Source organism: Carassius gibelio, chromosome B4, assembly GCF_023724105.1.
Source record: "Carassius gibelio isolate Cgi1373 ecotype wild population from Czech Republic chromosome B4, carGib1.2-hapl.c, whole genome shotgun sequence".
Taxonomy (NCBI): Eukaryota; Metazoa; Chordata; class Actinopteri; order Cypriniformes; family Cyprinidae; genus Carassius; species Carassius gibelio.
Window position 1 is genome coordinate 28,146,960 of NC_068399.1, and position 14,032 is coordinate 28,160,991.

Consider the following 14,032-nt stretch of genomic DNA (forward strand, 5'->3'; position numbering starts at 1 on the left):
CCTCCGCACGCATGACAGGGCACCTTTGCCTATCATCATTGCCTGGACGCCGGGCAAACTGAATCGCATAGCCAAGCCTGAATGTCCGGATGAGCCAGCGGGAAGGCCTGGGGAGCTCTAGCCAGGCTCCCAGGAACCGAACCAGCAGGGTCAAGGGGACTACAGGCATACCCACAGTGGGGCAGCGTGGTGGAGCAGACAGCCAGCAGGGGCGGAGTGCGGACACTCGTCCGACTCCAAGTAGCAAAAAGGGCATGAGAAGGCAAAGCATTCTTGAGCCCGCTTTGCATGGAAACTGGCAAGGGGAGAGGAGAATGAGAGCAGCAAGGAAGCACATTGCCAACTGTTGTTCGTGGCCTCTTGGGACCTGGAGGTAGAGGAAACAGCTCTTTTAGTGAAGGTTTGGGGAAGGAGTGGTCCTGCTACCATCTCCTGATGAGCTGACGTCTCCAACTCTGGGTCGCCCGTCTCAGGAACGCCGCTTGGCCTGGCGTTTGGCAAGCTTAGGGGCAGAGATGGGTTGCGCCGCCCTTCTGCGGCCATCTCCTCGCTGGCCAAGAGGGAGTGAAGGAGGCCGCATGGGGGCGCCCTCGGTGACGAGCAGGCTGAGGCGGCTGAGGTGGCTGCGTCAGCGGTGGGGTGGAAGCAGCAGTGGGCCACCGGGGCAGGATGTGTCTGATGGCCTCAGACTGCTTCTGGGCGGCAGAGAACTGCTGGGCAAAGCTCTCTACCACGTCACCCAAGAGGCCTGGGAGACTGGGGAGTTGAGGAGATGAGCCCGTTCAGACTCCCTCATGTCTGTCAGGTTCAGCCATAGGTGGCGCTGACCCAATGAGAGCACAGTGACCTTCCTCGCCCGGAGAGCGAGGCCATGGCATGCAGGGCAGAAGCGGCCTGGCCCGCAGCTCTGTAAGCCTTGGCCACAAGTATGGATGAGAACTTACAGGCCTTGGAGGGCAGCAGAACGCTCCACCGGGGGAATCCCAGCATACCCCTTGGCCGCCCCACCAACGAGGGCAGTGAAGGCGGAGGAAATACCAGAACGGTTTCGGGCAGTTAAAGGTGCCTTCCATGAACTGGTTACTTCCCGGTGCACTTCCGGGAAGAAAGGAACCAGGGAGGGTGCTGGCGATCCGCATGAGCAGCCCCCAGGAACCAATCATCCAGCCTCGAGCGCTCGGGACAGGGCGGAGGACTCCACTCAAGCCCGATGCTCTCCGCTGCCTGGGAAAGCATGGCCGTCAGCTCGGGATCGGACTCGGACAACGCTGGCACTCCCGAGGGAGGCAACGCAGCAATGAGAACATGAGCCATCCATGAACGCAGTCTCAGTGTGCTGGAAGCCCAGACACTTGACATAGCGATAGTAACCGTCACGAGGAGCGATGTATCGACCGCACCTAGAAACACTCTGGTGAAATGACATCTTTAAAAAGATGCAAATCAGCCCGTATCTCATTTGTGAAAGAAATTTGTTCTTTCAGAGGTGTTGAAGCGCTCAGGGGAACGTGGGAGCTGTCGCAAGAAACCCAGACGAACCGCTGAATTGCGCCGTCATACCAACACCAGCTCTTGCTTGTAACACTCCGGTGATTGCAGCAAGCGATGTGCTCGGCTCCAAAGCTAAAGCTTGAATGCGAGTTGCTCACGTTGCTCCTTAAATACCCGCTCTTCGGGGGGGAGCTCACGATGCAAATCCCGCAGACCAAGGTATTTTGTGTACCATTGACTCGTTTTGTACTACTCGAAGGTGATTGGGCTGTTGGGCGAGTCCCATTCGTAACGTTGAACGTGTCCGACTGAAAGGGAACCTCAGCTGGGGGAAGAAAGGGTTAACCAGGGGAATTAGGGGGAGGAAGATGTGGGTAGATGTAATTTTCCACAGTGGGGAGGCAAGTAGATGTCATAAGTTTTACCGCTGGTCCAGACGAAAGCATTTAGAATGCCTTGTCTTGTTCACCTCTCTCAGATCTAGACCCTTTGACCTATTGGCCCTTCTACTTGTGCTACCTTCTAGACCTACCCGCAGGTAGGGAAGGGGTGTGAATCATGGCACTAGCCTTCTGGGCCTTTTTGTCCTTAGGCTGAGACTAGCCTTCTGGGCCTTTTTGTCCTTAGGCTGAGACGTGGGCCTTTGAGGAATGCCAAGGTGTGCAATGAAGCTGCAGCCTAAACTGCTACTGCACAGGCCATGCCATTCAGATGAGATGCTATTTGAAGAGGTCTGGATGGTAAGGAGGGAGCCTTAAGAAAAGATGTTTTGCCCACAGAGAGATGGAGGGCCAGCGTATCTTCAATGGGAGGCATCTTCTCACATCGGCTTTCACTCATCCCCTCAATGTGGCATAACTAATCTGCTGGAATCCATTAATGCCAAAGAGAACAGGCTTTTCCAAGGTTTCTCAATCTCCACAGAAATGGAAGGCTCACCTGAGCTGGAGGGCTATGATCAGAAGGATAGCATTCCTCGAGCCTCACCGTTGTGTGTTTCATAACCTCAAGAAGCTCCTCATACACAGGGCAGGAGGACTCAGTCTGGATGGAATGATGTCAGAGAAATAGTGTCATCTTCCAGCAGCTCACTCTTGTCAGTGACCATTGAGCAAGAAAGGGAAAGCCCTTTTTTCAACTCATCAACTAGGTCCACCTGAGAAACCCAAAAGTTCATTTTCTCACGTGTCTCAGCAGTGGCGAGTCCTGAACCACGGAGGAACTGATGGTTGACCCTCTTTCCTAAAAAAAGAGAGACCAAAGAGAACAGAGCTTTCTAATAGGTAAAAGCTCGCAATGGGCTCAAACTGCTCCCTTGAGGACATTGAGCACCTGCTCTTCACACAACAAATGACGCAAAGATCGTGCATGTCATCGGGTGTCAGATAAGGAGGACATGGATCAATACACTTCTTAAATGCCTTGCTAGTGCTCACCATAGTAGAAAAAAAAACAGCTTTCTTACCATTATGCGTTCATGTCATTTCGCCAGAGTGTTTCTAGGTGCGTTCGATACATCGCTCCTCGTGATGGTTACTATCGCTATGTCAAGTGTCTGGGCTTCCAGCACACTGAGACTGCGTTCATGGATGGCTCATGTTCTCATTGCGGAGACATGGCCACCTTGGTGTTGAGATCGGTATAGAGTCCCCTCTGCCACAATCCGTTCTAGCTCTTCTTCTGATTCAAATATTCCACCAACGTTAAATATTAATGACTTTATGAATTTTTTCACTGATAAAATAGATAACATTAGAAATACAATAGCGAATGTAGATTCTACAGTGTCTAACACTTCAGTTTCATCCATCGCACCCAAAGATAAACTGCAGTGCTTTACAAATATAGGACAGGAAGAGCTTAATAAACTTATCACTGTATCTAAACCAACAACATGTTTATTAGATCCTGTACCCACTAAATTACTGAAAGAGCTGTTACCTGTAGCCGAAGAACCGCTTTTCAATATCATTAACTCGTCGTTATCTTTAGGTCACGTCCCAAAACCATTCAAGCTGGCGGTTATCAAGCCTCTTATTAAGAAACCTAAACTAGATCCTAGTGTACTGGCAAATTATAGGCCTATTTCAAATCTTCCATTTATGTCTAAAATCTTTTGAAAAAGTTGTGTCTGCTCAATTGAGCACCTTCCTGCATAAAAATGATCTGTATGAAGAATTTCAGTCAGGTTTTAGGCCCCACCATAGCACAGAAACTGCACTTGTTAAAATTACAAATTACCTGCTCCTTGCGTCAGATCAAGGCTGCATCTCATTTCTAGTCTTACTTGATCTTGCGTTCGACACCATAGATCATGACATACTCATAGATCGATTACAAAACTATACAGGTATTCAAGGGCAGGCTCTAAGATGGTTTAGATCCTACCTGTCCGATCGCTACCATTTTGTTTACTTAAATGGGGTGTCATCTCATTTATCATCAGTAAAATATGGAGTGCCACAAGGATCCGTCCTAGGTCCCCTTCTATTTTCAATATACATGTTGCCCCTTGGTAATATTATTAGAAAATACGGAATTAGCTTCCACTGTTATGCTGATGATACTCAGCTATATATCTCAACAAGACCAAATGAAACTTCCCAATTATCTAAGCTAACAGAGTGTGTTAAAATGTAAAAGATTGGATGACAAATAATTTTCTCCAATTAAATTCGGATAAGACAGAGATATTAATTATTGGACCAAAAAACATTACACAGAATCTTGTAGATTACAATCTGCAACTAGACGGATATACTGTTACTTCCTCTACAGTCAAAAATCTGGGTGTTATATTAGACAGCAATTTGTCTTTTGAAAATCATATTTCCAATGTTATAAAAACTGCTTTCTTCCATCTTAGAAACATTGCCAAGCTACGAAACATGTTATCTGTTTCTGATGCAGAAAAGCTAGTTCATGCATTTATGACCTCTAGACTGGACTATTGTAATGCACTTCTAGGTGGTTGTCCTGCTTCGTCAATAAACAAGCTACAGGTAGTCCAAAATGCAGCAGCTAGAGTCATTACGAGGTCAAGAAAATATGATCATATTACCCCAATTTTACAGTCTCTGCACTGGCTACCTATTAAGTTCCGTATCAGTTACAAATTATCATTACTTACCTATAAGGCTCTAAATGGTTTAGCTCTAGTGAAAACTAGTGCAGGCAAAGTTCACGATCCGGGGCAAATCTTTCAGCATTTTCCAAATGTGAACATTTAGCCCACGAATCATGCACGAGCGTAAAGTGACTGACATCAGTGAGTGTGTTGTCAAGCAAAGAGAGCGAGCAGTAGCAATGTCTGTGAGGGAAAAAAATCGATCCCAGCCGGTTTTGGGCACAAAACAGGAAAAGTGTATCACCTTATATAATTTTTTATAACATATTTAGTCAAAAACAACGTGATGAATGCTCAAGTCCGATTTTATATATCCTCGAGTCCGAGTCCAAGTATGAGTCATCAGTCTGCGAGTCCAAGTCGAGTCACGAGTCCAGAGAATGGAGTCTGGAGTCGGACTCGAGTCCAAAGAATAGTGACTTGGACTCGAGTACTCCAGCACTGCAGTGTGGTGCTACTGACTCACATTCTGTAAGTATGTTTTCACATTTTAAGAATTTGCCATTTATGATTAAAATGCAAGTTTTGAGCAGTTTAGAGTAACGCTTGTTGTTTGTCATTTCTCCTTTCACAGATGCAGACATGGTTTTATGTTTATGCGGCATGATACACAATGAGTAAAAGACAGTATAAGTCATTTTAATCAGTAACTATGTCCCCACTGGATGCAGCAAATGCCTTGTTTATAATGGGTTTTATTGTTTTTGTCTTGTTGTGCCGATTTGTGCTACCCTGTCAGATTTTACTACCTCCCGTTAAAACAGATGGTAGTATAATTCGATAGTGAAAATTGCTACCTATCAGATTTTGCTTCCAGCATGATATCAATAAGGTGTGAGGCTTTATTAATTTGTACACCCACCTCAACCCTAAACTAACCCTTACAGTAGGATAAATACAGTGTTGATAGCATAATCTGATAGGTACCATCATTTGTCAGAACACGTTTGACGGTATGGCAAGGGGCTTAACATATCTGTTACATGCTTGAGCTATTCAGCCAGTCACAACACACTGGATAGCTGGCCAATCAGCATTACACCAAATACACAAAATAACGTTCTTTTTAGTAACATCATATGACCCCTTTAATTATTATGCAATTTACAATATTAATATTTATGTCTTATATTTCTTCACTTTCAAATGTTTAATTCTTCGGTATTTAATTTGGACAGAACACTGATTAAATCCTGTACACTTCTATGCTCTGAAATATTGGAAATTGTGCAAATGTATAAATAAAGTAAACCTACCTCTATTTTAAATTTATATTAAATGTAATTATTAGATTTTCATCAACTCATGGATAAAAAGCATTTTTTTTACAAACCCATATTTAAAAACTCGTTCAAAAAGAAAATGTCATATGTTTTCTAAATCAATTGTGCAAGTGGGAAGAAAAGTCATTCATTTCATCCACATAACATTGCCTTGTTACTATCACATACTGTATGTAAAGCATTCCGTATGGTGTAGGACATGGCTCTGTCAACATGTTCTTGTCATCTCAGAATTTAGTGAATAATGTTGTTCATAGTGCCAAGTACCACAAATGCGAGACCTATGTTACAAAGACGTTGCTATAAATTACTAATGGACCAAAGCACTTTAAACAGGCTAAGCTGAAAAATGTAGTATGAAAGTATGTATTTGATCAGGTACATACTGAGGAAGATTTTATTATTTTCATTGTGGTTAATACAAATAGCATCATTGTCACTGCTGGTTTTCACCCTGTACTCACAGGCTTAAAAATTCTACACCTGTTGTGTATGAAATCCAAAGTGTAATTTACCACCTGCTGAGAGATGTATTTGGAATGGGAAGGGTGTTAGGATGATAAGAATAATTGAACCTTGGAAGTTGGGAAACTCAACTTAGGAAAAAAGGGAAAAAAGGAAAGAATCATTCTAGATAATTAACTCCCATATTCCAGTAATTATCTCCCTAATAATGGTAATCATATGCAAATAGCAGAACCTAAATGTTCCTTTTCTTTCTTTTCTTTTCTTTTTTAAGGTAGAATGTAATTTGTGTTTCTTTTGTACTATTGCTTTATTGAACAGGACATGCTGAACAATGGGTAATTGGAGTTCCCTGTCAAGGGGAACACCTCGTCGTGACCCGTGTCTGAAGCATACTTTGAAAAACGCCAATGTGTTGGCCGGCGACAGCCTCTGACGTCGCTACCGGCGCGACTGTAAATACGCGCCCGTAGGACCCGTCACTCATCTTCTTCGTCTTCATTGACTGTTTTGTTTGAAGAGTGCATCTGAGAAACGACCAGAATGGTAAGAGCGATCTATTATAGTTATCATGGCATCCACTAGCAAGGCGTTTAAACAGTGTGTGCATCCATGTCAGCGTTATTTGACACCTGATGACACACAGTCTTTGCGTCTCTTGTTTGGGCGAAGAGCACGCGCGCGATGTCCTTGAGGGGGCAATCTGCGCGCACTGCGAGCATTTTTCTGTGGAAAAGCTCCGCTCTCGTTTGTCATCTGGATCTCGCGGCTCAGGACCCGCCGTTGCCGAGGCACGGAGGAGAATGAGCTCGTGGGGATCGCAGGTGGATCTCGCTGAGGAGTTTAGAGAGGGACTTTCCTCTCACACTCTCCGGCGGCAAACGAGAGCGAACTTCGAGAGGAAGATGCGTTGTCATTAACCCTTTCTGACACTGAAGTTAGTGCTCTGCTGGGTTCTACCCAGAAAGAGCAGGAGATATTTGAGAGTGGTGAAGAAGCTGAGGCTGAGCCGCTCATTTCTCCTGCTCTGCGTATGGGGAGCTGTTAGAGGTTATGGATCGCGCCACGGCAAAAAAATAAAAATAAAAATAAATAAATAAACTTGCCATGGAAGTGTGCCAGAAAGGTAACGTCGCGAGGTAGACTCGATGAGTGTTATGAGAGGATGCCCCCTGTAGAAGAGATGCTGGCTTGCTATCTCTCAGTGGGGGAACATCCTCTCTAAAATCTCACTCTTTGCCATCTAAGCCCTTCCAGGATACATCCCGCTTAAATGGTAAATCATACGCAGCAGCAGAGCCCGAACAACAAAGGGGTCCTGGCCCATCTCGATCTGAGGATCGAAGACGGGCGCAGAAGGCTAGTGTCGCGGCTCGCGCTCCTCCCCCGCCTGAGGGCAGGGGCAAGAGGAATCGCGGGTCACGAAGAGGTAAGCAGGGTCTGAGGGATGTGATTCAGACGGGGCAGCGTTCTCGTCCGGATCAGAGCGATACCTAGGAGTTTGTCACTTCCTTTTGGATGTTTTTAAATTCTGTTTCATTTCTGCCCTGCCTAATTCCCCTGTAGCCACCAGCACTCCACCTGATCGTGGTTAGGTGGAAAGTTTCTCACATAACAGTCTCCTATCCTGGACCTGTTATGTTTTTGGTTGGTCCTATTTTCATAGTGACCACCTTACTGACGGTCCGGACCAAAAGGGGGCGCCCCGTAAAGCGGGACTCCAGTACAGGAGGGTGGGTGAGTATGTAACCCTTTCTGCTTATGGGTGTTATGTTGCTGGTGGTTATGTCTTCTAACAGACTCTGTGAGTTTCCTTTTACAGTGCTCAGTTCCAGCCTTGTGCTCTGGCCACGATCACACGCTTTCGGCAGGCGGCCGTACCGCGTGGGTTCGCCCCCCCAGGGCGCGACACCCACCGCGGAGCGAGTTCCACGTGCGGGAAGCAAGCGCTCTGCGGTTGCTCGTCCCACACCCCTCCCGAGGAGCCTGGCTGATCGTCAGAACTGGCATAGCACTGCAGGGAATATCATGGATATCCGGCCAGGTCACCCTGAGGGGCCACCTGGCCGCTTGGCGCATCCGGGGAGGTGGTAGTTACGGAGTCCTTCTGTATTTACTGACTCTGGTGATGCTCCCCTCGCTTGAGGGTTGGAGCTCGCCTCTCCCGTGCGATCCAGCGCCTCTGCAATGCTTAGGAACCTTTCTGTACACACGCTAAGCCTGTGTACTGTCTCAAAACCACATGGTGGTCAGTGTGCACGTGAACACTTTGCGCACAGTCTCAAATCCACGACAAGTGGTAAGTGTGCACGCAAGGCTCTGCGCACTTTCTAAAATCCTGTACGGTAAGGGTTACGCGCTCCGCTTCGTTCCCTTTCTTAAGATGATTAGCCCCGAGGTTTCTTGGGCTTCATTCAACCAGTGTGTATTTGTTATACACCCCAAGCATCGCTTCCCTCAACATGAGGGGCTGTGTGGACTCCCGCATATTGTGGTCTTTTCAGATAGTAGGCTTCACCAGGCCTCTCTGATGGTGAGCTCCCACATACTGTGGTTGCCAGGTAGTAGGCCTCACCAGGCCTCCCTGGAGATTTAGCTCCCACATACTGTGCGTTTCCACTAAATAGCATATTGTGGTTTTCAGATAGTAGGCTTCACCAGGTCTCTCTGAAGGCGAGCTCCCACATACTGTGGTTGTCAGGTAGTAGGCCTCACCAGGCCTCCCTGGAGTCGAGTTCCATATTACCTTCCACTGAGGTGGTTATCTGGTAACAGGTAGTAGGCCTCTCTAGGCCTCTCTGTAGGTGAACTCCCACATATTGTGGTTATCAGATAGTAGGCTTCACAGGTCTCTCTGAAGGTGAGCTCCCACATACAGTGGTTGTCAGGTAACTTTTCTGTACACACGCTAAGCCTGTGTACTCTCTCAAAACCACATGGTGGTCAGTGTGCACGTGAATACTTTGCGCACTGTCTCAAATCCACGTAAGGGGTAAGTGTGCACGCAAGGCTCTGCGCACTTTCTAAAATCCTGTACGGTAAGGGTTACGCGCTCCGCTTCGTTCCCTTTCTTAAGATGATTAGCCCCGGGGTTCCTTGGGCTTCATCCAACCAGTGTGTATTTGTTATACACCTCAAGCACCGCCCCTCAACATGGGGGGCTGTGTGGGCAATTCTCGTGGTAGTTTAGCAGCGCTCCCCTTTTCTAAAAGGGTCGCCTATGAGCATGCTGCTCGGAGCTCGGAGTCCTCCTCTCATGGGAGACTGAATTCTCAGTTTTTTCATTAGAGCGCTCCAGTACTACATACTGTTTTGAGACGCACTGTGAGAGCAGACATCCTGCTGAGGCAGGGGCTGAGGCTCGGGGAATGGCGCCTTCGCACCAAGGTGTTGAAGTAGAGTTAGAGAGGTTGGCCAGACCTGGGTGGATTGGTTTTGCGGCTCAAGAGAGCGTCGCACTATCCCCTCTGGCTTCCTCTGACTCATCCAGCTCCATTGGGGCTGGACGCCATGGTACAGGCGTGGCCAAGGCTTCATCTGTACGTTCCGTCCTCCAATTGCTCTGCTCCCGGGCCATTCCATCTACGAGCTGCTCTATCAGAGTGCCACGAGAGCCCCTCCTTTGTGACAGGCAAGACTTGGTAATAAACAGTGCTAAGTTCTTAGCCGTATCCCTTTAAAGGAATCTTTCGTGATTCCAAGCCTTCAGTTCTACCCCGGGCCGAGGCCCTTCAGGTAAGTTGGGTATGTAGCTTAGGCCTTTGGCCATAAGGGATAATGTCATGGACAGCCGTCGAACCGTCCCAGGGGCGACTCCCGGTGAAATGGTAGAGTTGGTACTTAGTGTTTGCCATGATTCTGGCCTGCACTCCCCTCAGCATGGCGACGTGGGTATAATGTTCCCCATAGTGTACCTTCAGAGGACGCAGTTTGAAGTTCCCTTGACAGGGAACGTCTCAGGTTACGAATGTAACCATGGTTCCCTGAGAGGGAACGAGACACTGCGTCCTCTAGCTCCCTGCCATGCTTCGGATGCAAGCTTCACGAAGAAGATAAGTGACGGGTCCTACGGGCGCGTATTTATAGTCGCGCCGGTAGCGACGTCAGAGGCTGTCGCCGGCCAACACATTGGCGTTTTTCAAAGTATGCTTCAGACACGGGTCACGACGAGGTGTTCCCCATAGTGTCCCTTCAGAGGACGCAGTGTCTCGTTCCCTCTCAGGGAACCATGGCTACATTCATAACCTGAGACGTTCTTTGAGATTATGGTCCTATTTTTATTATTAATTATTATTATTTTATTTTTATTTATTTTTATCATGGTTTACCTAGAAAGATTGGTTAGTTTTACATTGATTTTAGGTAAGATTGGCTGTCACTTCTGTGGATGATGGAAACTAACTACATTGTTAAAAGAAAAAAAAACAAGGGAGAAAATAAAGAATTAAAACAGAAATTGAAATTGCATATATGTCCAATCTTATTTTTGTACATAAAATGTTTTAAGGGAATTACGCATTTGCACAAATTTTATTTTAATGTGACCTACTTTTACTTGCAAGAAGTGCTTCACATAAATGGAAATATATGAGCGTCACATAGTCAAAGATTCAGTTTCATCACCTCCCACTCCCAACAATTTTTGTTTTGTTTTCTTTCTTTTTTGGAGGGGTGGGGGATCTTGTAAAACTGTTATTGCTTGTCATCTGATGACATAACGTTTCTGTTGACATGGCATTTGTAAGGCACTGGAATTAATTCACATTCTATTGTATTCTAAGTCAAACTTTAGAACTGGATTCAAATCTTCAAAACTTTAGAGAGAGAGAGAGAGAGAGAGAGAGAGAGAGAGAGAGACTCAAAGTAAACTATAAAAAAAGTGAATGGAAAAAAAATAAAAAAAATAAAGAGAGATCACTTAAAATTAAACAATACCCACATTAAAGGGGTGTATAGATTTATAAAAAAAAAGTTGACATTGATTGACATTTTCTCTTTTTTATTTTGGAGTACCGTGAAGAAAGCCTGAGGTAATTTAGTTTATCTGTTAAACAAATGACAGCTGAGTAAGAGGGTGTAAGAAACTGATCATGTATATTTTAAATTCCTCTACTGTTCATTTAAAAGACAAAAAATGATTTAGTAATTAATATATTTTGCTATATAAGTTTTATAAATGAAGAAATATTTGAATAATGTTACAGTATGTCCCTGGGGTAAATTAAAGGGTTAATATGGGTCCAGAACCTAGACGTCCAGTGTTTTTCTCTGAACGTAAATCAGCAAACATCCCCTGGAGGATACTGACATATCTAAGATTGAAATACCAGCTACTGAACGATTAAAACAAAAGTGATTAAACAAACTGGGAAAAGAGGTGGGAGGTAGCTACATTTACAGCCTTTTTCTGGTAGGCTGACACAATCTCATTAATAAGGACATATCAAAGGATGCATGGGTTTCGTCTGGTTTTATTTCCAATATACTGTTAAGAACTGAATAAGCCCTTCTAAATCTGTAGAACCAATCAGATCACTTATAGGCCAATTTACAGCATAGATTACCAGGTTGAGAGACTAGCTCATTCTCCAGTTTTTATTTTTCATCTGTGGTGCTGAAATTGGAACCTGTCAATATGCGCTCATTCTTTTTAAGAGCCTCTATTTCAGGAGTATTGTGTGGGATTAGAGTGGCTCCTAGAAACAGAGAGAACAGGAGAAGAAAATAACAGAGGTGAAACGGGGCTTCTTGAGGAAAGTGGGCCCTTAGCGATGCTTTTATTGCTCCAAAAAAGCCTCTCACATTTTCTTTCCTTGCTAACAACCTCTGTGTCAGAAACCAAGAGAGGTGCTCAGTCCCACTGCTGCAACCTTCAGAATCAACAAGGAAATACACAAACATAAGTGCCCAAACAACTTAATTTCAAGAAATCTCTTTACTTTTTCATAAGCTTGCACTATTTGCAGCTTCTTCTTGCACTAAAGGGATGGTTAACCCAAAATGAAACTTCTGCCAACACTTTTTTCTTCTTCTTTGGAAGAATGCTTCAAAAATTGTCCATACCTTGAATGCCACTGGGGTCCAAAACAAAACTGATAATTGATAATTGATAATTGACATCTCCATTTCTTGTCAGTTGGGTACAATTAAAGGGAACCTACACTGACCTGATGCATTGATACATCAGATTGAATTCTGGGGAATTTGGAGCCCAATGCCTTGAACTCTTTTGTCATGTTTTTCAAACCATTCCTGAAGAATTTTTGCAGCATGGCAAGGGGCATTATTTTCCTAAAAGAGGGCACCACCATCATGAAGCATTCACTGCCATGAAGGAGTGCATGTGGTTTTGAAAAATCTTTAGGAATGTGACATGATATTAATTTCTCCTGTCAGGCTTTAATATTGTAGCTGATCAGTGTATATACTTTGCTCCCCCTAGGAAATGGTGGACAGGAAGGCCACTTAGAATGATACATTGGGGTGTTTGCTCCATTTGTTACTCACTGAATAGAATACAATATGTCAAGCTGAATAACCCACCTATTCTGGATACATTTTATGTTTTTCTCATGCTTTATGTGGCACTGTGGTAATTAGTAGAGTAACCAGTCTCTCAATGGCTGGGCTTTGTCACAGAGGTCAGTCTCTCGACACGTATCATGTACCCATCACTGAACCATTAAGATTCATAACAGTATGAGTAGACATTACAGTTCAGTTGCTCACAGGAGATGGAAAGCTTGAAATATGAAATGGTGGAACCATAAGTAATAGCTGTTCTTCTCTACATTCAGCCTGAGGCACCTGTGGCAAGCTTAAACTGAAACCATAGTGAATCTACTCTGCTTTACTGACACCAGGTGTCTTTGATGTCTATCTGCACAGGTCGACAAAACACATTCAGTAAAGGCTATTTCCATAAATTCAAAGACTCTATCTACATGCTTGCATAATAAAATATCTGAAGCTGCTCAGGTGGCTCTATTATCTGATCTTGACGAGGCAAGAGGATCTGCTAGATACCTGCATGTGACAACTGGTGGGTTATGCCAGAAACCTGATCTGATGGCTGCTATAAGAAAACATTGCTGCCATCTGTGAATGTATGAAACTTTTTTTCTGTTATTGAATGTGTAGAGAGGTTAAACCTCTTATTTCTTATCCAACATTTTAATGGGGAAATGCAAAAATGCTACAGAAAATAAAATCTTATAGTTACCTTGCCATCATATCTCTGTACAATGTAAACATTACAACTGAATAAAAAAAACACCTACACTTGTTTCAGCCAAAATATTTAAAATGTTTATAAAATCAATTGTTGAATAAAAGAGTAAATAAAACAAAAGTATGATTCACCCAATAATTTACTTAGGAATACATTCTATATATTAAATGTGTAATGTATATTTATGGTAAAGTAATATTTTGATAATTATTATGAAAATAATAAAAAATTATATATGCAATTGTATATTTATAAAATAACTACTTAAAATAACACCAAATTTATATTAAATAAAACAAATTAGTAACAGCAAACACTAGAGAGAGTTCATATGCAGCAGTTGAGAGCAGGCAGCTGCACAACTAAAACGTAACGGTGTTGTATGGCGCATTTCGGATAGATGCTCAGTAAAGTCTAAAGTGGGAGCAAAAAGAA